The following is a 25151-nucleotide window of genomic DNA, read 5'->3' as shown; positions in this document are numbered from 1 at the left end:
TGCTGCCTCCTAATAGATCCAAAGTGACACGGTGAATTCACGATGGACTGGAACCCAAAGCAGTGAGCCACCTTTATCTTTTATAAGCTGATTATCTCAGGTATTTTGTGATAATGACAAAAAGCTGACTAACACGCTATCTGTAATTCAAGGTGCTACAGGCAACCATGTTTGGGATAAGAGTGAAGGTGAGGATGAGACTATATCTTGTTTTCTTTCATCCTCCCTTTAACCAATTCATAAAACTCTGGTTTATGGCCTTGGAGTGTATGGCATGGACTAGGCTCTTGGTGATTCATTACACATTCCTAAGGTTAATAAATGACTCTGAAGAAAGCAATTTATGGGCTCCGAAGTGACCCTTAGTCAATCAATGAAAAAATATTGTAGTATGAGTGTTTTTCAGCAAAGAATTTGCAGGCCTGCCCTACTGCCACATGTCTAATTAGGAGACATGGTCTTTTCTTAGTAACTTTAATTCCAAGAACTCCTTAGCAACCTTGAGAAATTTTATTTGGCTAAATTTCAGTCACTAGATTCTGGAATACAAAGCAGTCCTATACAGTCCAATTGTAAAACAAATGTCAATGAATTTCATCTGCATAGTAGTAACACTGGCCAGGGTTGAGACTCAGCACGTAGAGTTAGGTGATCTCAATGATATGCCCACTCCTCACCCATTCACCAGCTCCCTGAGGGTTTTGAACATTCTGAGCTCAGCTAGGACAGTGATGTGTTTTCATACTCTTGTCCAAGCCATGTAAATGAGAAATTCTACAGAATAAGCACAATGGTACTGGAGTGGAGTGTAGGAAAACCTGGTTCCCTTTCAACTCTGCAATTGTTTATCCCTATCTAACCCTTCACTCCCTTAAGATACCACAGAGCTACTGGGGCATATTGTTAATATTCTGAAGAAAGCATAATTGTTGCTATTGTCAGAAGCCAGCACAAAAGCAAGGCTTTACCATAGAAATGGATCTCTACCCTTAAAGAATTTTCCAATGGATACTGTTGATGGAAAAAAGAAAACAAGGCCATAAAGTAGAAACAATAAATGTAGAAAAGCAAATGACAGAGATTAGAAAGACAAAGGGATCGGGAAATAGCCAGTGACAACAACAGAAACCCAGGCACATACGAAAGTCTCTCGGAAGTTTTCATGGAGAAAGCATGACTAGGGTGAATGTGAACAGACAACACACTGACCAAGGTCCAGAATAACTGGCAGGTCCTGACCGGGAGGAAACCATGGGGAAGAAATGAGAATGATACCTTCCTGTGGAGGGCTTGCATCTCTTAGGAAACACAGCTGGAATGGCCACAGCAGGAATCAGCGTAAGCAAATGTCTCAAATTATACTTGACTTCTCTCCTCCATGGTCACTGGAGTGGCAGATAAAAATGATTGTTGATTTCAGTAATTCAGACAGATGTTTTTGATGCTGGCTAAGCAAGTCTACCTAGAGAGTTGGGGGGGTGGGGAGAAGGGTCTGGATTGTCCATAGATACTTAGGAGCCACAGAGTCAGCTGACTACTAAAGAAGTGGGCTGTTCACAAATGCCAGGAGGACCAAGACCCTCACATTCATGTTCAGCGCTGGCTAAGACTGCATGTGGGAAGGGTACCAGCCATGTATTAGTTTTAGTCTTAGTATTAGTCTTAGTATTAGTCTTAGTCAGGCTGGCCTTGGTGTGGAGAGGGCAAACAGGACAAAGAAAGCTTGAAAATGAAGCTATGAAGAGCAAACAGTTGTGAGAACTAAGCCTGAGACTTTGCCTGGAAGAAAAAACTCTAGTTGGGACACAGGTGGTGTTTTCAGGATGCTGAAAGAGGCCTCGGTCTTTTTTTTTTTTTTTTTTTTTTTTTTTTTTTTTTTTTTTTTAATGGGTGTATGGATGATAGGACTGGTCAGACAGGCAGAGATTCCAGGAAAACAGATTTCACTGTAAAGGAGAATTTTTCTGGCCATTAAATCTGTACAGGAATCAGCTAGATTTCCAGCGCAGAATGAGAAAAAATTTCCTGTCACAATAATCAGGAATGTGAAATAGAGTATAAAAGGGCTCAGAAAAGAGGCTGGATGGTCAGTTATCAGGAAGAGAAATGGTATCTGGCCCTGAGGAAGTGTGGAAACAAAATCTGCACATCTCATTATAAGAATCTTTAATTCTAAGAATTATATTGAATGTGTATTACATCTTTCTTTCTTAGAATTGAAGCATATTTTTGGCTCTAGTTTCATAAGTATCAATGCATTACAGAACAACTAGCTTAAAACTTGTCTGTACCAAATAAGAATCAAAACTGCTGGGGATAAATTCTCATTTATTTCTAAACAGTCATACATACAAAGTTGCTTGAATTTCCTAAGAAGGAAGAACTTATGTAAACCCAAAGCAATCTTCTAAGATTTTACGGAGTAAATACAGAGTTATAGATTTAGTTGTGCTAATGGAATGTATGGAACCCAGTGGTCCTGATGACAAATATGTAAGATGAATGAAATAAATGCCATGGGTCTGGTAGGCCTTCGGCAAGTTGCCTGCTGTTTTCACTTTGCTGGACCTACGAGGATCACCTCCGAGGCTCCAGCAGGCACTGCTATGTTGAATGCCAACGACCAAAGCCAGACCTGAAGCTCAGAGAGTGACCGAGCCCTTGACAGGGGGGAGGCTGGCAGGTGTGAGGCAGGGGAATGGAGAGTGTAAGACCTTCCTGATTTTATCTCTCGTTTTGTCATGTTGCTCACAGTTGTATGATTCTAGTCCGATGTGTGGAATTCGGATTGGTGCACGTTGCTTTCCATTCATCAGCGCTGTGGCTCCAGCTCCTTCTGCCTGCGTGATTTTGCCCTGTCCGAAACTCATCAACTCACTGGCCCTGAGGCCAGGTCAAAGTGGCTCTGGCAGGCACTGTGGCTCCGGGAGTGAATGACATCATTTTAAACTTTGTCTTATTATAGGCCTTCCCTTTTCTTCCCTACTTTGAGAATAAATCATTTTTCTGTTTAAAAGGAAACTTGTGCTAAGCCCCTACTTCATGGCCACTGGGTTTCTGCTGTGGCCCATGCTTACTATCTTACTTTGTAGAGGACTGTCGCTCTGTGGACAAATCTTCACAAGGAGTCGTCCCTAACTCCTCCTCCCACTTCCAGAAGCTGGCTAGTCTTGCTGTCATCCTTTCCCCTACATATGCCTCCTGAGATGCAAAATCAATAGTGTGTCTCCCCTGACATACTTGCTTATTCTAGTCCACTGGCCTATCCGCATTCTTTCTCATGTATTTCTTCCATTCTTCTTTCTCCAATATCCTGGCTTTATATTCTTTCTGGCATCTCCCTCTTCTGCTTGCCCACCTTAGAAGACAGCCACCTGTCACCTCCAGTAGCAGGACCCATGATCATTGTCTGTAGTCTTCTCCTATCCTCTCAGGCACTTGAACCATTTTGTTTCCTTAACTGTGAGTCGTTTACTGTTGGGATGTGGGAAGGAGAGAGCACTAGAATAGCATGTTTCCAAGCTTGACTGCATGACTAGCTGCACTGGCATCCTTGCAGACTTCTTAGAAACACAAAAATTCAGACCTTCTGACTCATAGACTGGGCAGGAACCAGCAATGTGTAACTCTGATGTCTGATTTTCAGGATGATTGAATTAAAAGGTAGTTTTTGACTGGGAACTTAGAACCACCCAAATCCTGACCTTAAGGTTTCAGAGGAAAAATGCACATACTGAGAATTGTACCTGGACCTCAAACCACAATGTCATGCTGTAGTGAGTGAGGGGGACCAGATGGCAAGTCCTTTCTCTTCACTGTGTTACCCTAAACAATCTAGACGTCAATCATGCCATCTTTTCTATTCTCCAGGATAAACTCAAAATTCCCTCTTTCCAATCAAAGATGAGAATGTAGGCTACAGAATATATTGCAATTCAGTGCTGGGGAGAGAGAAGCAGGAAAAACATGCCTCCCACACATGCCAGGCCTCCAGAGGCCAACTCAGTGGTTCTAGTAGACTTCTTGCCACTGGGAAGCAATGTGCTGGATGAAATTCTGCACTCATCATGGAAAAACCTTACAGGCTGTGAGCGTAAAGGAGCATTATTAACACAATAAAAGAGCTATGCCACATACACCCCTAATAATGGAATATTTAAAACTTTACCTTTAAAATAAGGAAGAAGAGAAACATGCACGATTATCACTTCTATTCAACATTTCCCAGAGATCTTATTAACATAACAAAGGCATATGGTCTTAAAAATTAAAATGATAATTTAGTATAGACAACATTATAATCTTAGAATCTGCCTACAAGTAACTGCAATTAATAAGACAATTTAGTAAGGTTGCTAGATGTATCGTATGTAAAGATCATTTGCATATCTATTAATCATCAATAACAAATGTATAATTGGTAAAAAGATACTACTTGTAATAACTATTGTGGCAAAAATCAGTGTCTCGGGAATGAGGTAAAGATGTGCAAGAACCTTATGGAGAAAAATTCAAAGTTGTTGAAAGACATTGAAGAAAGTCTAAAGAAATGAAATGTGCAGATGACTTGATATTGTTAGGATGTCAGTTTTCCCCAGACTCATGTAGAACTCATTATACAATTCTAATAAAAATCTCAACAGCCGTGTGTGTGTGTGTGTGTGTGTGTGTGTGTGTGTGTGTGTGTGTGTGTTGCATGTCTGCTGCAACTAACCTGATGTGGTGGCACATGCCAGTGGACTCATCCACTTAGGAGGCTGAGGATGGAGGATCACCTGAACCCACGAGTTTGACACCAGCTTGGGAAACATATCGATACTCACTTTAAAAAAATTTCTACAGATGAGTAAAGGGCTGAGAAGGAGGAGCTACCCAATAACAGTACTGAGACAACTAGAAAAGTGAATTTAGATCTGTGTTCCTATCACATATAAAAACCAACTGTAAGTAGCTTAAAGATTTCAATGTGACAACTTTAAAATATTTCAAAGAAAACATAGAATATCTTTATAGCTCCAGTTATAAAAACATTTCTTTTTTATTTAAAGAGGCAAAAACTTTCTGGGCATGGTGGAAAATACCTGAAATTCCAGCACTTCAGAGGTTGATGCAGGAAGATTGCCATGGATTCAAGGCCAGTCCAGACTACACAGAGAGGTCCCTATCTGCTTAATAATAATAATAATAATAATAATGGCAAAAGCTATGAAAGAAAAATGATAAGTTCATCTATATTAAATTAAGAATGATTGGCCTTAGAAAGATTCTATAAGGCAAAAAGACAAGGCAGAAACTGGAAGAAGATAATTGGAGCAATACAACTGAAAAAGATTAGTTTCCAGGGCTGATAGCATTCCTACTGAAGAGCAACTAGAACCCTCACACTGGAAAAACAACAGTCACAGGACATCAACAGGCACTTCATGAAGAGAACCACATGAATAGACAAGGAAATCATACTTACACACAATCAGAAAAAAATAGGTTGGCAACAATTCAACTGTTGGCAATGATACACTTAGATAAGCACTGTCTTACAGAATGATAAAGTCATTTTGGAAATCCATTTTGCATTTTCTTGAATGAAGATGTGCATATCCAAAGCCTCATGGTTTTCTACTAGGTATAATTACCTGGAGACTCTTGCACATGTGCCAAGCAGTCACACACAGAAATGTCCATACCATCTGTTTATAACAGCAGGAAACTTCAAATACCAGTTGCTCCACTGACAGGAGAACATATCAATTAATCTTGGTATACTCATAAAATACTCAATACATTAAATGTGTTGTTGAAGGATACAGATTTCTCTGGTATGATGTAATATCTATATTAAGAAAACAAACTTTTACATTCTATTAAAAGTAGAAGAGATTATGGCCTATTTTTCTATGGGGAGAAAAACAGCAAAATAGCCTATATAATTTTGTAACCAGAATACTACTAAAACTAATAAAAATTATAAAAACACTAAGATAGTTATAAGACACATTACTTTCTTAATGTATAAATAGTACTAAAAGCATAAGAATTCATCTTATAGAAAAAGAAAAACAACTTTTTAGATTTTATGTCTTAGGATGCTAGGGAGTGAACCCAAGGCCTTGCATATGCAAAGTACACACAACACTTTAGAGCTCTATTCCCAGCCCAGAAGATAACTTCTTATGAAAAGATTTAAGGAAGAGTTGAGGAAGCTACCTAAGGACACAATGCCCAGAGCTCAGGAAAAAAAGGTAGAGGCAGCACTTTCAAACAAAATGCAAGCCCAAATGAGCCATGTCTGACCCTGCAGTGGATGGGTTTCATACACTGGAGGCGCCAGCCTGCTGCTTTTAGCCATGGTAGTGCCCCCTGCAGCCAGCTGCAGTCTGGTGGCACAGAGCATTTATGTGTTGGAAAATATCTTTTATATACAGTGTGACTTCCGTGTATATGAACACAATTCCTTTGTTTACTGGCTGTAAATGAATTAATGTCCTAAAGTAAAGAAAGGGAATGTGGAACCCAAATTCAGTAGAGGCTTTCTCCTTGGAGGAAGGAACAGGCAAGTCTCCACTAGGGAGAACTCTAAAGAATTAGTTTTTTGAAGCCGTATTATGGGTATACAGGATTCCATTTTGTTTTTAATTGATACTTATGTTACATATTATCGCTAGTGTGAATGTCACGGTTAATAATAAAAAGTCAAGCAAACAATCAGTATGTTCATAGCAGTATGTCAGGAAGATAGAAAATGGACAATCAAAGATTGACTCAAAGATTGAAGTTAAGTAACTTAGTAAGAAACAAAACTAGGATTCTTTTGGTTTGAAACATTTGTTTAGTGAAAAAATATCAAGCATTGTATAAAAGCAAACAGAAGAAATAAAAAGAAACAAAAATTTAAAATAATCCAAAAAGTTCATCCTTGAGCCTTATTTTGATATATAGAATATATATATCAATTATCTATATATCTATATATATCAACTATATATAACTTTATAGTACTGGGATCATACACTCTGGTTTGCAATCCTTTTCATTCAACAGTATGTATATATTATTGTAAGTATATAATCATATTTAATGACAATCATAGTTCACAGTGTAAAAATTTACAGTTACTCATCTGTTAGGCATTTAAGATATTTCTTTGGAGGAGGAGAACAAGAAGCCAAGCTCTCCTTGCAAGTCAGTGCCATATGTGGGCCACTGAGGGAAGAACCAGATGCCAGCCCCTTCCAGCATACAGAATGGGAGACAAGAACAACCAGTGTTCCTCCCTCACCCCCTGCCCTGTAAGTGACTGACTGATTCGGAGAAACACACGCTGTGATGATAGCTACTGAGGTAAAATACAACTTAATGCTTGTAGTGTCTAGTGTTTCACTGACTTTGCAGATCTAAAGCCAGTAGTCTGATCACTGTTCTGAGGCTAACAATACACAATGGAGCATCTCTGGGCAATCTCCTTCTGAAGTCGGTACCCACTGTGAATGCTCTATTAACTTGTTTTGAAGTCCTGTATCACTTTAATTGTTTTGTTTGGTTGGGTTTTATTCTGTCTTGTCTGGTTTGATTCTGTTGCATCTGATGGCATGGGCAGCTATTTCAAAGATAATTAGATATATTATGGTACCCATTTTGCATTTGCTATTATCTTGTTTTGACGTCCTTTATTGTGTTCATTGTTTTGGTTTTATTAGTTCTATTCTGTTCTGTTTGGTGTGATTTTTATTATCTGAAGGTATGGGCAGCTATTTTGAAAACAAAAGGCATTTTGGTAATCATTGTTAATTTCCTATTATCTTGTTTTGAAGTCCTGTCACTTACATTGCTTTGTTTTGATTGGCTTTATTCTGTTTTATTTTCTTTAAAGTAAAAATTATAAACGCAAAAAAGAGAGATACTTCTTAATGCTTAAGTATTGCAAATAAAATTACAATTAGCCTATTTTCAAATACTTTTTTAACCTTATGATTCAAGAGGTAGAAATGATATTTTAATAAGTCTTGTTTGTGGAGAGGCAGGTAAGGGATAATTTATTCTTGATAAACAGTAGGGAGATTGAGGCACAAAGATCAGAAATTTGAGCCCAGCTTGGGCCACTTAACAGTTTAGAGAGACCCTAATTTTAAAAAAAAAAAGCTGGGAATGTAGCTCTACATGAAGTCTTGGGTTAAATTTCCAGTGCCGCAAAGCAAAAACAAACATCCTCCTTTTAAAAATAAAAATCAATATTTTGTTTTTTAATAGAAAGACTGCTAACTGATTTTGTGTATTTTTATCTTCTGAGGGTAAACAGTTCCTCCTATGATCAAAGTGCTTTAAAGAAAAGGCAGACTCCACACTACACTCAGAAGTCTGAGTGGTGAAACTTGTTTTTACAAAATCTGAAAGATCCTTCAGGGAAGGAACAAATCAAAGGCAAAGGATGGCCGATCTGATGTGGGTAGTGAAGAACCCAGCTGGTGGGGGGGACTCTAGACATAGAAATGAGGGCTGAACAGGGATCACAGAAGGAAACTGCAGAGACAAGATCAAACTGATGGAAGCAGAGGACGGAGGCAAAGAAACAACGCAGGCCCCTTTGAAGCTTGAAGGGAGGGAGGTAAAAGGGTGGGGACAGGCCACCAATTTGAGATAACAGCGCAGTCAAGAACGCTAGGTGACTGGAAGGCAGCCTAGTCAAGAAACCAAAGCACACTGGGCCAAAGAAGAAAACTGAATGCAAGCCTGCATAAAGAAAGCGAAGTTACTGAACGGACTAAGGAACTAGAACTCAAGTGTCTGTAAAATGCTTGTTGGATTGTGCGGGACAGTATTCATGTATACCGGGAGCACTGGTAAATAAAAAGTGTTCAAAGATCTGTGATTAAACAGTGTGGACTTTCCTTCACAGCATGGATGAGAACAAAAATAACTTTTGCTTCAGAGGGGAAACGAAGGAGTGCTGCAGGGGGTGGAAGGAAGTGGAGAGGAAGCTGGATTAATTTAGGCCAGGAAAAGGATTCTGACCAAGCGGTATAGGAACTTCTTTCCTGAGCCACACGATGCTAACCAAGAACTCAGTCTTCAGCAGGTATTTCCAGCATGGATGATTAACTCCTGCCTTCAGTCCAGCACAGCAGGTAGGTAGCGAAAATAAACACAAAAAAACCAGGAGCTGTTGGCATAAAACCCCAACAAAGCAAAGGATCAAGATGATGTTTCAAAGACTCCATCTAAATGGGAGATGTCATCTAAATGGGAGTTTGAAAGCGCTCACTTAGAAGATGAGTACATTCTGAGGCTCCAATGTACACGTGGTGACTACATCGAAAAACACTGTATTGCACACTAAAATTTTGTTATGAGAATAGATCTTAAATGTTCTCCCCCACACACCAAAATTCACTAGATGGTGCTCAACTGATTGATCACAATGTTTGTTTATCAAATTGTCACACTATAGACCTTAAATTTATATAATTTTATCAATTACTCCTTGATAAAGCTGGACAATGATATGCAGATATTTTTCCTATTAAAAAGTAATAACTAAAAACAAACTTTAAAAAAAGTCAATTGAGTAATTTAATAACTGATACATAATTATAGCAAAAAAGATACAAAGAAGAAAATTAGTCTCATCATAACTCCTTTAATCTCACAACTATTCACGTTTTTTTTATACTGGGAATTGAACTCAGGACCTCAGACTTCCAGGGAGGAGCTGTGCCACTGAGGTAAATCCTTGGCCCCACATTTTGATATATACTACATATTCGCGTCTCTAGCTCATAGTATTTCTTTGGAATTGATTTATAGTATCTATTTGTACACAAAGTATATTCAACCTGAAATCCTCCTGCTGACTATAATACCTCAAACACATTGCCGTGCCACCGAAATGTTCTTCCTCCACCTAATTTGAGACGACTGACCTCATGCATCACACTTTAACCAATTCCTTTCTGTGGGACATGGAACTTGTTTCAAAGTTTTCAGTTTTATGAATGCTGTTACCCTGAACTCCCTTACAGTAAAATGTTTGTCCATATTAATTACAAGTTCCTTTTTTATTTTTTAAAATTAAATAAATTTTAAAGTTGTATTGAGACAAGGTCTCACCATGTAGTTCAGGCTGTCTTTGAACTTGCTATGTAACCTAAACAGGCCTCAAATTTCTGGCAATCCTCTTGCCTCAGCCTCCTGAGTACTGGGATTACTGGCATGTACCACCACCCCACCTATAATTTCTTTGTAAAAAAAAAAATTCCACTACTTGATTGGTTGTAACACATTAATGGATTTACTTTTGGAAGATTTATACATGCACCAAACATGCTTTGATCATACTCACCTTATCACTTCCTTGCCCTCTCCACCTCATTTTGTATTTTTTTGTGATGTTTTCAATGTGTATAATATATTTTGCTCATGTCCATCCCCCACTAATGATAATTTTCTTAACATAAAGTCAGACATGGGATCTGTCATATTAAAGATTGAAAGATTTTAAAAGCATTTCACAGGCACAGCTAAACTGCCCCCTAGAAAGGATGTTTTCATTTATACTTTCATAGCAGAGTATGAGAGAACTTTTGGAAAACTCATTCTATATCTGATGGAAAGAAGAAAGATTCTAGAAACTAAATTTTGACTATGAGCTTTGCAATTATGCAAACTGACCTTGAATCTAGGTTATACCACTTGCCATGAGACCTCAGACAAGTCTGAGGTTACCTTGGTTTCCTCAAATATAGTGGGTTAATATCTACCATACTTTTTGATAGGTTTAAATAGAACCATATATTAAATGCTTAGTACAATGTCTGACACATTACAAACACTAAATAAATAGTAAATGGCATTCTTCAACATATTTTTCACATAGTATCCTACCGTGAAAGACAGCACACAGAATTAGGCACAAAGAGAAGGAATTCACATCACAAGATACACTAAAGGAAAGCTTCAAGGCCACTACCAGCTGGTTCATAAATAAATATGCATCAGAAAAAGCCTTCTGAACAAGAAAATGAATCTAACATGATGTAACAGTGGTGCTGTCATTAGCAGAGTATGAAGTGAAGCTGTCACATAAATACAACATTAAGTATTTGGTGAAATAAAGTACCACAAGAAAGCTCACCCTTCCTATGAGGCCCAGCTGCTCTATAAATTGTTACAAGGAAATAATGACACGTCTTGGGAAATATGTAAAAGGAATATTGCAAGTCCTTGGGTATGTAAATTGGATTGTCATGAGTGAGCTGAAAACACCACCTAAACAATAATAGGAATAATGAGCTCAAGAAGAAGCAAGAAAGAAGAGACGAAAAGGAGTGAGAGAAGAGAGGAGGAAGAGGAAGAGGACAAAGAGGAGGGAAGAGAAGAATAGCCAAAGTGAACACACCAAATGAGTCCGCCATATTGGCCTCTGCAGACCTCAGCAGGGGAAGAGACTCTACGGTATGCAGGCTGCAATGGGCAGGTGAGGATTCGCGGCCTATGTGTGTGGATGGTGACAGGGATGGAGCGTGGAACTGAGAAGTACAATAATGAAAATGGAATCGGAGTACATACAGAAGGGAGGAAAGCATTTCTAGAAACACTTGTGGGAACCAAGGATGGTAAGACATCACCACTACCTCTCTGGCACAAGCAAGGTCCCACGGAAAAGTTCCGTCTTGTGACAGTGTGGAACAAAATGGCAAACCCTAACAAACCACACTTGGCTGGCGCGCAGGATGAAAGCTGACCTATATTTTGCCTTCTTGTCAGTGTGGCTTGATTGAAGGAAGGTAGGAAGAGACAGTGGTAGAGGCAGGGGACAGAGAAGGAGAGTAGACATTGGTGGTGAAAGAGGTCAGGAGTCCTCACTCATGGTTTGGAGGGAAGAAGCCCTACCTCCAAGGAGCTCTGGAATGCACTTAGGAAGACCAGCTCCTTTGTCATGAGTAAACGTGCACGGATGGTACATGGGTGAGGAGGAGCAGTTGGCACAGGCGGGTGTGGGCTGTGTAGCTGGAAAAGCTTCCTGATGTAGATGGCCTGGACTCTGGACAGGGGACAGGAGAGAGGAGCTTCAAGACTGTGAACTTGGCAGGAATGAAGAAGCAAGGCAGGATGGGAGGGCGTACAGACTGCAGACTTGGTGACCACCAGGGACCACCAGGTGAGACCGGCAGGACGGCCGAGTGGAAAGAGCTTGGGCTTCGGGCCCAAGAAGACTTGTTTCCACCACACAAAAACCGAGGGGGCCAAGGATCTCAGTCAGTCCCTCCTCGCTCTACCCACCCTTCAGGGTTGCTGAAAGGATGAACAAAAATAATATTAAAGTAACCCGATTACTGGCATATGGTAGGTGCTCAGAAAATGGTAATTGTATTACAGCACTACTCCTAGAAATACAGACACAGCATAGAAATGAGAGGGCAGGAGAATGATACTATAAAAAACAGCCTGAAACTTTTCAGCCACGAAAGTGTTGAAATGTCACAATCTCATGGGTGATGAAAATTGGAGAAGAGGTGGATGAGGCAGAGTGACCAAAGGTGGAGGGGGGTTCGTGGACCAGCTTCCCCTGGAGGTGACAGGAACTGCACACAGCTGGCCCCACCGAGAGCTACTTAGTCAGAATTTCTGGGGATGGAGTGCAGCAGTCTAACCTCAATTTACAGTTTGAAAGTCCTTGTTTGAGGATTTGGAAAAGTTTTCTGGCCAAAAGGTCGGTTCAGAATATACACCTACTCTTCAGTTAACTGACCACAAAAATTAATCTTTTCCCATGTACAAGTTGCCTTCCAAAAGAACCTGGAAATTCTTTAAGAAAGTAAAAACTGTTGAAATGTTATAAGATTGATTACAGCTGCCAAATCTAATCATAATAAGTGGGGTAAGTAGATTGGTGTAGGTCCAATCATCTTTTGGGTCTAATAAAATTACACACACAGGCACACAACTGTAGATCCATACTGATTCATTTAACTCATATAAACCTCCGTGGTATATATTCTTATCATATCCAATATATGAGGAAAATAAAATACACAGAAATTTTCATGATTACAGAGCTAACACGTGCCAAAGGTGGTGAACCCAGGAGGTGACGGTACAGAATCTATAATTTTAAGCTGCCAATCTATGCTGCTTTGCACTCACCAAAATACATTTAAGCATTCCCTTCTTTTTGGACACGCAGATTATTTCCATTTTTCACTTTCAAATGTACAAGGTGAAGAGTAATGTTGGGAACAAGTCATTTCTTTATGACAGAATTTCAGAAATGGATTCTCTGGTTACAGGTAACAAATAGTTTTAAGGCAACTGTTTGCAGATAATTTGTTATGAGGCTAATCATTTTGTCTCCTCCACCAGCACTGTTTTTAGTACTCATGGTAAGAAATTCTAATATTCACGGGAAGTATAAGTATTCATGTTGTGCCTTTTTAAAGCTGCTTCTTTCATTCAAGCAAAGTTAACATTTTTATATTGCATCATACATGTGCTTTTCGTCATTTGAAAACTGGTAGGCCCTTTCTTACTTTTTCTTAATAGTGTATATTCTATGGAATCTTTATATGTTGAAAATTTTAACCTTCTGGTATATTTATTGAAATTTCTTTGAGTATATTGTCCTTTAATTATGACTTGTTATATGCAAGTATTTCAAATGATTATATAATAAAATCTATTGATTTTTTTCTTTATAATTCTCTGTTACTTTGGAAAAATGTACCCTTCCTCATAAAATATCTGGATTCTCTATTGCAAAACACTTTGCAAACTTGACCGAGTAAATTTACAGTAAGAATTAAATTTCTTCAAAGATTCATTCTTGAAGATGGATGTCTCTGGAGATTCCAGAGAACTTGAGTATGGCTGAGAGGCAGTCAGGCAGGAAGCACAGGAGGTCAGGTATAAATGAAGCCATCTACATGAGCCAAGCCTGCCTTTTACAGCCAGGCTTTGGGAACTGCTCTACCTTCCAGCGCCCTGGAGTCCTGATTTGAAGATGAAAATGGTAACAACTTTCCTGCCCATCTCCTTATCTATCTCCTGCCACTTTCTAAGGATCAAACAAGTTACAGATAACAAGATGTCTGCCAATCATTATACATACTGAGCTTTGCTTGTTCATTAGTCAATCGCTCATTTATTTACTGATTGGCTGAACTGTTCAGTTCCCCCAATGCACCAGGCCCATGCTGGATTGTGGTGCTTCTACATGGAATAAGACATGCTTTGCATGCTTTGATGAGCTTGAATAAATGTGTAAATTAGCTCATATAAACATTTTAACAAGCAATGATACAGGTGATATTAATGGCCTCAGTTTACAGACAAGGAAAGTGGTGCAAAGAGAGGTTTAACACCTTGTTCAAGTTCACTCAGCAGTATACTGTTGAGTGGGAGACAAGCCAAGCAGTCCAAGTTCAGAGCCCAGGCTTTTAACCACTACACCATACTAACCCTCAAAAGACAACAGTGACAGGTAAAGTTAGGTCAGATGAGATTTTTGTTTTTAGTTTTCTGAGAAACTTCCATACTGATTTCCACAACAGTTGTACCACTTCACATTCCCACCAACAATGCAGAAGTTATCATTTTCCCTCACATCTTTGACAGCATTTATTTGTTGTATTCTTGATGATATCCATTTCAATTGCAGTAAAGTGGAACCCCAGAGTTGTTTTGATTTGCAATTCCCTAATGGCTAAAGAAGACATTTTTTCCATATACTTATTCGCTCTTTGTACTTCTTTTGCCAGTTAAAGACATCATGCTAGAGTGCTATGTGCATACTCATGGTTATAGCAGGCTAAATTCTGGAAACAGTCTAGCCTAGATGCTCATCAACAGATGAGTAGATAAAGAAGACTATATATACATATATATGTATAGATCAGCCAAAAATAAAATGTGATTTTCAGGAAAATAGATGAATCTTGAGACTACAATGTTAAATGAAGTCAGACACAAAATGTTAAATATCATATTTTTTTAAGATAAGAGAAACTCAGATTAGTAAAATAATAAAGAGTAAAGTAAAGGGGAAAGGGTAGGAAACAGGCAGGCAGACTTTTTCGAGAGAGGAAGGGGTATCAGAGGAAAATTCTGGGCTGGGGGAAAGGATATATACATATTCAAAAGGCCGTAAGTATTGCGTATTATAAGCGTACACTTAAAGATAAGAGTGAAAGTTGGCTAAATGACACATCATAAATATTTGGGGGGAATATTTTATTTTTAAGAGTGTGGAAAGAGGCCACCTAGATTCCTTACTACCTTTTCTTTTTGATTGCTTACTCAACAAACATTTAGCATAAAAGGGCTCCCAAGGCTGGGGCTTTAGAAGACTCAGGATCTGAATGACTGAGGAGGTCAGATGCTGTGGTCCAGTCTCAGCATGAGGGTCCCACTCACCCTCTCCAGCTGATGTGGAGCAGCTGGCGCTCACCCTTGTCCCCTTTCTGCCCACCCTGAGTGCAGGGCCCCACCCAGCTTAACGCCTGACACACTGTCAGAGCTCAACTCATGAGCTAAACGAAATGCTTATGTCAAGTTATGGAATATTTAGAACGACTGCAAAGCATAACATAATCCTTCCAACCATCAACTTCTATTACAAGAAGGAAGACAAAACTTTTTTCCTGAGAACAAACAGCTCACGGGGACTGGGAAGAACAACAACAATCTCTGAGTTTCTCTCTTTTCCTCTAGTGACAAACAATAAGTAAGCAGGAAACATGTTTGTTAGGAAGTCTACCAGCAGAAAATATGGGGGAGAGAATTCAAAGGACTCCAATTTTCTCTTCGGTAGTGATTTTGCTTGTGTGTGACAAAGACTTGTTGACAGAGAACAGCTAAAATTAGTTTCCCCTCAGCAAGCATCATATTACCTTTGCTCCCATCATCCCTGATAAGCAGTCACTGAGGATAGAGGAAAACAGGTGTCCGCCCTGCTAAAATCAATCATAGATGAGACACACATAAAAGCAAATTGATTCAGCTTACTTAACCTAAGAAATCTTTACTCTTCCTGCTTTTTCAGTTAAGGAAAGACCTCAGGACTGGCTGAGCCCGGGTTACGCGCTTTGATCATATATTAGACTTTGTATTTAAGCAATTTCCATACATAGGACATTTAAATCCCACTTTTGGAGGGAGACATTACCTCAGTTTAACAGATACCAAAGGAAATGCCCATGAGCACCAACTGAGGATCAGATAATGTCTCACCCAAAGTGATGGAGATGGAAAGTCCTCTTTCAGCCAAAGCAGATAATCCACAGCAGATGCTGCCTTAGTTTCTTCATTTTACATTTGGCTCTGCCTGATTAAAATATCTGCTCATCGTGGCTTCAAGTAATGATACAGTTTTTCCAGCAACTGAGTCCAACAACACAGATGTAATCATCACTTGCCAGTATCTATCTTTGGTGGAAATAGGCATTAAACTCCTACCAACTTTAAACAAATACCCTCACATATTTGGACTACTCTCTGCCTTTGAATGAATGATGTGATTCCCAAGAGTACACTACATTACGAAATAGGGATCACCAAAGCCCTCTAATTCTCACTAATCCTAACAAGTTCATGTGAGCACATCAGTTAGTGCTTACTGGATTCTGAGGACACTTCAGAAAAAAAAAAAAGGAAAGAAAAGGTCAAACAGGTTGGTTGCTGTCAGGCAAAGGTTGTATGTTATGTTCCCCCTCCTGGAAATGATAAATGAACAAAGTCCCACGTTTATTCATTCTGAACTAAAAGTTAGAGGCGGTGGATTTGGTATGGATCAATTAGACCTTCAGGATCCTATGTCATATTAGGGCACAGAATTTGTCCAGAAAAGGTTTTCTGCATCAGAGGGACAATTTTTTAGTATCAGTCACAAAGTTCCATGCACATGAGCACTTATCTGACTCCTGATTCCAAGGGCTGGTGAATATCTATCTACCTTTCTTTTGTTGATCCCTATATTGCTGGTATGAAGAATCAACAGATGTCAGGTCAGAATCCAGATGTCACCTCTTTACTTGTCCACACATAATGGTCAAGTTCTGTGGCAAAATTGGAGTCAAAGAAGCATGCAACTCTTTTGCTCCACGGTCACTGCGATTGTCACCATGATTCAGGCCACTATCACCATCATCTGACTGGATGTAACACCCTTAAATGCTCCAAAATGTACTGCTTTCTACCCACGTGTAACCAGGGTAACTGCTCACTAAACAAGTTGCTCACTAGTTTACTCCTCTGTGGAAGAGCCTCCAGCAACTTCCTTTGCCCTACGCCTAGGAACAATAATAAATTAATAACTAATAACAACTGTGTGCATACTTTATGTCAGGTATGGCCTGTCTTATCTCAACCTTCGAAGCAATACTGCTGAAGCTACATCATGTGACTGATGTGCTTCAGCGAGGCATCGAAAGACCCGTGACTCCAACCTGGGGGTGTAGGACCCTCAGTGCATGCTCCCACCTCCTTGCTGGCCTGCTCCCCTCTCCAGCCTCACCTCCCAGTGAGCCCCTCTCTGCTCTTTATGCTTCAGCTCCTTGAACCACTTCCAGGTCTAGAACTTGCCATTCTATTTCATGCCTCTGGGATTTTGATGTTTTTCATTTTTGCACATAAATCTCTTTCCTAAAGTCTCTCTCTTTTATATATTTAAAGTAACACCTCATCGTCAAGATTCAGCTCAATGTTACTTCCTCCATAAACCTTTTCTTCACCTCCTTCCTTGGTTGGTAGAGCTGAACACTCACTCTCCTGACGTGTGCATTTCAATAATGCTTCCATTACAGCAAATACCATCCTTGCTGGGTAAGTGCAGCTCCCCTGTCAGCCTTCAGTGAACTCCTTAAAAGCTGAGACTTCATGCCTATTCATTTTATCTGTAGTATTTAGTATAACACTCACACATAGAAAGTTTATTACAAATATCATTGAAAAAATGAAAGTATTTGTTTGAACCTGAAGTACATCCCATACACTACATTGTGAGATTTATATTTTATTTGCCACATCAGTGCAAAAAGCTTTAAAGAAGTACATGTAGAGTACCTAAAATGTAGAGTACCTAAAATTTTTGATATCTCTCCCTCCAGTACAAAGGCTGTGTATGTAGCTCAATGATAGACTGCATGCTTTGCAAGTGTGAGGCCCTGAATTCAATATCCAGAATTTCAATGTACATATACATATACATATACATGGACAAGAAGTACTTATTTACATAAATCTCTGTTGCGGGATACAAGAGATTGGGGCCCATGGTTCTAAAGGAACTGGAGTCACAAGAAATTTAGGCCCAAATTTGGAGTTAAGAGAGTTATGATGATGTTCAGAAGAAGATGACATGACTCTGAGTAAATATAGATTGTTGTACATGAGAAAATAAGACATCCCCTGAAAATAAGCCCTATTGTATGTTTTTGAACATAAATTAATAGAAGGCCCAGTTTACTTTGAGGGAAATATGATGTTTATCTTACGGTGGGAGTATGGATAATTCACAACTGAACTGCAATTGTGTATACTTTATTGTATATAATAAGTTGAATTGATAAGAATTAAGTGTCTCTAAAGCTTTAATTTAAAATCAAGAATACAGTCAGGGAGAACCACGACCAACTTAAGGCAACACATGCATGGTAACAAAGCATCCCCCACCGCCACAAGGCCAGGAAGCCAGGCTCTGCATGTGTGCATAGGAAGTGTGGCAAGTGCTATATGACACCAGTCTTCTTTGTGATCAGCAGCCTAATACAATTTCTGATTGATACACTCTAGCCTTACCTCACATTGAATACATCTTCAACACACCCACCTATCCTCAAGCCTCAGCTGGAGGAGTATCTACTTGAGAAAGCCTTTTCTGGCCTTACAGTCCAGTTTACATTCACTTGCAAGGGACTTTGTGCCTGTCCCGTGAAGAGGTTTTTAGTTTGCTTTCACATTATAAGCTTGGCTGTTTTACTAACAGCTGCCTCCCCAGAGCATCTGTATGTACCAGTGAGGAAAGGACATTGCTTGGTTTTATTCATTGTTTTGTTTCCACCAACTGGCACATAAATAGGCACTCTATAAATAGTTTTAGTGAATGATAATCTTTCTCACCTCTTACCTATTCATTGCCCTGTTCACTTAAGAATTATACATAACTCAAAGTATAAGTCACAAACAAGATTCTTTTAAGGTAATGATAGTATGTTAACCACTGTTGTTCTCTAATTATTTTATTATGAATTTTTGTTTTAGTTTTTCATGTAAGTGTTTTAATATTATTTAATAACCGCTTGTATTATGTTAAAAAACGTATTTTAAAGAATTATACATGACTTTATCAGTCTTGAACTCATACTCACCCCATGCTTTTTTGTTATTCCACTAGCCCAGTGATGACGAACCTATGGCACAAGTGCCACCCAGAGCCCTCTCTGTCAGCATGCAAGCCAAGTCACCCCAGCATCACCCAGCAGCTGGGCATCGATAACAGCACACACAAAAGCACACCAAATGCAAACTTTTACTTCTCAATAAAAAGCTGTTGGTTTCACTGAAAGCTGTTATTGGTTTTTATTTTTTTCAAAATACAGGATGTTAATGTATAAATTGTTTGTCCTGAACTAAAATCTCACTGTCCAAGTTTATTTGCAGCGTTGCACTTGGTCATAAATAAGTGTGTGCTGGGCTGCAGTTTGGGCACTTGTCTAAAAGATTTGCCATCTTGGGGCTGGGGATTTAGCTCAGCAGCATAAGCACCTGCCTTGCAAGCAGGCAGTCGTGAGTTCGATCCTCGGTACCGATAAAAAGGAAAAAGACAAAAAAAAAAAAAAAGGTTTGCCATCTCTGCCCTAGCTTATCACAAAGACCAATTTTTATTTTCTAATTCTCTCCTCCCTGTCCCACTCACAAAGTCTTTAAAGAAGAATGTCTGGCACTCAACTCAAGGTGGTTGAGTAGAAAATGCACAAATGCATAGAAAAATGCACAAAATAAAGAAGAATGTTATGAGGTTTTTAAAATATAGGTTACACAGCTCCTAAAAAACAACCAACCACCCTGACTGATAGTTTGGTAAAAATATTAATAATTCTAACCAGTCTGTTGTACCATACAAATATGGATGGCTTGATTATTTTATTTTTATTTTATTGTTTTACTTAAGAGTTTTTGGTCTGGGGAAAGATGCCTGGAAAGAGCAGATTGTGTTGATTACTACATGCAGCAAGCACATACGTGGTCTCTTAGCAAAATTATCCCAAGGCTGTGCTTCAGTGATGGGGACCTGCTCCAGAATTTTTCTCCAGTGAAGAGTCTTTGCCTGCTCCTCCTCACTATGCTACCGTTCCCTCCAATTCCCTCTTCTGCATGGTCCTCTCCCACCTGTCTGCTTAGTTATGTCCCTCAGTCCCCTAGAGAGCCTCTCTCAAGCCCAGAGCCCTGCAGAGTGAAAACCGGAGCCATGGCCCTGAGGAGCCCGGGCTGGGACCAGAAAGGCGATAGAAATCTGTGTAAGTGGCAGGGAAAGTGCTGCTTAATTCTCGCTTGCTTTAGAACTACCCCGATACAGCTTATGAGCCGTGTTTATCTTGAGACAACTTGTTCTAAACTTCTTCCTAATCATCAGTTTTGTTACATTAGGATCAGAGACAAGTTTTTCTGGGAAATAACTCCAAGGGCAGTTTTTATATTGGATTTGCATACTGAAAACCAGTCAGATTTGCTTCAGCCTCAAATGATATGTTCACATAAAATTAAATGAATGCTGGCACCATCCCCCCCCCACCATGAGACTAGGAGAATAGGACATTTGGAGCATTTCAGGTAATATCCTTTATTAATTGCCCTCAATGCCAGACCTTGGAAAGTCCAGTTTAAGAACAGCTAGGCACTGAACCTGTCAGGGACTCTTTTCCAGAGTGCCTTTCGCTGGGAGACTGAAGACAAGCAAATGGGACACATGTCATTAGTAGGCTCCCACCCGAAGACACGGGGACAGCAGAGGTGTTGCGAGGAGGCACACTGAAGATAAGGGAGGGGGTTCGTGGTGGTGGCATCAGTTGCTTCTGGTAGTTTCAGTATGCAGGAGGTGGATAGAGAATCAGAAGGGAAGGCGCAGAGAAGGGACGTGTAGATGGGGAAAGAAAGGGGGCAATAAATAGATGCAAATTGCAATCTCCAGACGGCAAAGACTTGTATTGGTTTTTTAAATCATAGCAGTTGAAAACTATAATATAACCCGTTAACCTGGCGCTGTATTTTTTCTTTTTCCCTCTCCTCAAGCAGGCTGATGACCAGGCCCGGGGACCAACACCCAGATTTGTTGCCACTGAGGCACAGATTCAAAGGCGGCCTGGACCAGGAGCCCTGCGGGAGGACTTATGACCTGGACGCTGGGCGCTGACGCTGTGATCGCCCTTTCGTATCCCGCTCTACCTTTTAGAGAGCTGCTCATCCCCTGGTCCACACACAGAAAAGCGGTTCAAAATAAGGCGGAGGCGCAGGACCCAGCGCACCGACGCGCACTAGCGCGCACCTCCGTTGGCACGCGCGGGCGAGCTCCCCGCCGCCCCCCGGAGGGAGCCCCGGCTTCCCCGGCTCCTCGCCTTGCACCCGGGCGCCCGGGACTGAGCCCCCCGCCCGGCCCCCGCCGGGGCCCACCCACCCGATGGCGGGGCCGCTTCCCGCCATCGCCCGCGCCCTCGGTCCTACCTGGCCCTGTCCGGCTCCCCCGCACGGGGGCAGCTCCGTCCGCGGCGTCCCCGAGCGCGGTCCCGGGCTGAGCTCCGGACGGCCGCGCCGCGTCCTACCTGGCGCTCCCGGCGCCCGCCCCCAGCCGGCCGGCCGCCGCAGCCCCGCGCCCGGCGCCCCGAGCTCCGCCCCCGCCGCCCCCCGGCGCGGCTCGCTCACCGGCTTCCGAGGCGCTGCAGCCGGGCGGGCGCCTCTGGCCGGGCGGGCGCGCTGGGCGCTGCTTCAGCCCCCGGGCCCCCGTCGGGTGCGGCGCTGCCGTCGGTCCGGGGCGCGGCTCCAGGCTTCCCGGGCATCGAGTGAGCAGATCCGCAGACCCTCTTCCCGCAGCCGGCGCCACTGCTTCCCGCCTCCTCCCTGGAGAGGGAGCGAGGCTTAGGGCGCCGGGGGCCCACCAGGCCACCGCCCACCGCCGCGCCACGGCTGGGACACCTGCGCCCCAGTACGAGGCCGGAGAGTCGCGGTGTAAGGCGTGCAGCCTCGGGCCACAGCTCGTGCTCTGCGAGACCGCGCGCGTTGCTTGCACGGCCGCTCACGCTCAGCTCCTCTGCCGCTCCGCAGCCGCGGGTGCCTGCGCGTCTCTTGCTGGCCGCGGGCCCGGCGGAGCCTCCAGCCTCGCGGCCTCGACCCTACCCGCACGCGCTCCCCAGGGCCAGTGTCATCCCGGGACCTGGCCCAGCGCCCACCACCCATCGGGTGTTTATATTCACTCAAGAAATGGGAAATGGAATTTCTTTGGCAGAAACTCTGTGTTTGCCTTTTCTCATTCAAAGCCTGTTTGTTCCTTTAGGTAGGATATTTGCTAGTCCCCATGAAGATGTGCTAGCCTACCCCTCAAATATCCCCCTCCAGATTCCGTGCTTGAAGTTATTTCCAGAACAAAATAATGCTCAGGCACAGATGTATGGGCAAGATTATATATGACATAGAATACTAACATTAAAAATCACGAAAAGCAAACCAAGCCAAACTGTCACAAGTAGGAAATTGATTAAATAAATTATGATGGAATGACTTAATAGTGTACTCTGTAACCCTTTGAGACAAAAGTGCCTCAAATTCTTTTTAGAGTGAGGAGATATTTATTTATAAGGGGAAGGAGGGGAGAAGAGAATAAGAACATAACAAAGTATTTACAAAATAATAATGAGAAACAAAATTCGAACAAGTGGAAAATTGCATAGTAATCGTGGTTAAAAACTTCAAGTGAAAATGCAGATTTTTCTCTGTAAACTTGTGGACAAACACCTGTTCATTCTATGGAGTCCTTGATGACTTAAATGAGATATTTAAGACAAATGCCTGATGCACAGTGAATTCTCAGGCAGAAAGTTTCCATTTCCTTTCTTCACAGGAACCTAAGCTCACAGTCAGTGTCAAATGCATCCTCATCATGGCCCAGGTCTGCCCAGATGGCTTCCTTCCTCTCACATGCAAAGTAGGGGAGGAAGATGAGCACATACTCAGGCCACGGGCTAGGGCACAGGGGACAATCTGGCTAAGAAGAATAAATGCCAGTCTTTCTGGGGTCCAAATACCCAACAATACAAGTGCCCAGTGAGTGATTTAGCTTGATAGCAGCAATTATCAAAATACCTTAGAGGGCTTAGTTGATGCCAAGCACACCTTCATCAGTCCCAAAGGCTAAATGGTGAGGCATTCTGATAACCTTCAGTGGCCATCTCACACCTAGGCATGATGTCAGTGTGTGGCACACAGTGTGAACATCTTCCTTGGGAGATGGTTTTGGGTGGCAGGCGGACAGCGACAGTAAAAGCAGATTTCAAGGTGGAAAAAAAAAACATGCCCTTTTCAGTTCGCTTGCTCTCATGGATTATGTCAAGGAAGAAGTATAATTTTTTTGGTATTTGTCCCTCCACTTCTCTAACCTCTGCTAATCTCCGGTTTTAACAGTGAGCTTGCCTCGCCTCAGAGTCTTTGCTAGGCAACAGCTCCTAAGTAGAATTTAATATCCTCCCATTCCCTTCCGTCTCCTATTATCCCTTATACTGTTAATTTCTAGTTGATACAGCTTTGTCACTCACTAATGAGGTGATGAAGCTTCCATTTGAGGTGAATTTACCTAAGTAGTAGAAATAGATAATTGAAGAAAAAAAGATGTAAGACAGCTGGTAGGATCAGTGCTGTTTGAAATTTGGGGAGTACTGCCCCATGTTCCAGTAAGACTAAGGTATTGAAGGGGCGATGAATGGGATGGATGGGAACTTTCTAACAACCTAGGCTGTCCAGGAAATTGCCAAAGAAGGGGAAGTCCCTCCAGGCTTCAAGCAGAGAATTGGTGCCTGCTGCTTAGAAATAATGCCATAGGAACTTAATGTTATGACCAAGCAGCTTTAAAGTTCCAGTTGACCAGAAGAATCTGATGACAGCAGAGCTTCTCAGGGACCTGACCTCTGGAAAGACAGATTTTGGGATAAATTGCATTACCACCCATTAAGAACAAGTCCCAAAGGAGAGCTCCCAGCAATCTTTGAGTGATGTCCATACCATTGTGACACTTGTATGCTTTAACAGGTTACTAAAAGATTCAACATGGTGCTTGCAATTGACGTTCTTGGGGACTGAGTCCTCAACTTGTGAGGTCTGAAATTATCTCTAGGTGGAGAGTATCAGAATGAATTAGGGATCACCCAGCTAATGGCGGCTGCAAACCTGCTTGTTTGCTGGTGAAGAGAAATCCCCATATCTTTTAGGGTCTTTTAGGGTTAGAGCAGTTTTCTATGTTGATTGTGATGTGCAACCAAAGGGAAAAAAAGATCCTTGGTTTTTCCTAGACATACACAACCCTTGACTACTAAAAACAAAAGTCGCTCTATTTCTTCTCTCTGGGATATGATATGTGACATCCACAAATTACAGGAGGACTTTATTTTGGATCACAGTTTGTAGAGGTTTCAGCCCACAGTCAGCTGGCTCCAAGGCAGGGTGATATGGCAGAAGGGCATGTCAGAGGAGAAACAGTTCATGGCTTGGTGGCAGAAATCAGAGAGAACAAGGGAGGAGAGAAGAAATTAAATAATTCCAGGACTTATTCACTGATGAATATAATGCCCCCATGATTCAATCACCTTCCCAAAGTTCCCCCATGAGTACATGAAGTTTTGGGGGGATATTTAGGTATAAACCATAATCTTGTAGTTGCTTATTTGGCAGGTAAATCAGAGAGATGATACTCTTGTAGCTCCACAGGACTTACTGCTTTTGCTGGAATTAACTGCATAAAAAAGAAGCATTCAATTTTCAGGCAGCTCTTTTGGTTAGAAAGTTCTTTCATGTGGCATCTGTACTATTCAGCTTTCCGGTCACTAGGATACAATAGCCAACAACTACAATTTAAAGTAGGAGAGGTTCAGTACGGCTCATGGTTTCAAAAGATTTAGTCCATTGTTGGC

At 41.4% G+C, this 25151-nt stretch overlaps 1 protein-coding gene across 2 annotated transcripts in view; it reads right to left on the bottom strand.

Moving 5' to 3' along the window:
* Casr (calcium sensing receptor) overlaps positions 1 to 22356 on the bottom strand; it is an 86077-nt gene extending 63721 nt beyond the window's left edge. Inside the window, exon 1 of one of the 2 annotated variants that reach the window (XM_063225077.1) lies at positions 21901 to 22356. The gene's annotated coding sequence lies outside the window, so the exon portion shown is untranslated. Of the gene's footprint in view, positions 1 to 21702; positions 21840 to 21900 lie in introns of those variants that run through there. The other variant, XM_063225078.1, reaches the window with a different exon arrangement.
* Between the last annotated feature and the right edge of the window lie 2795 nt (positions 22357 to 25151).

This window comes from Cavia porcellus, unplaced genomic scaffold, assembly GCF_034190915.1.
Source record: "Cavia porcellus strain 051 isolate PalLab524CR breed Dunkin Hartley unplaced genomic scaffold, mCavPor4.1 scaffold_15, whole genome shotgun sequence".
In the NCBI taxonomy this organism is placed as follows: Eukaryota; Metazoa; Chordata; class Mammalia; order Rodentia; family Caviidae; genus Cavia; species Cavia porcellus.
This window is presented reverse-complemented; position numbering and strand designations above follow the sequence as displayed.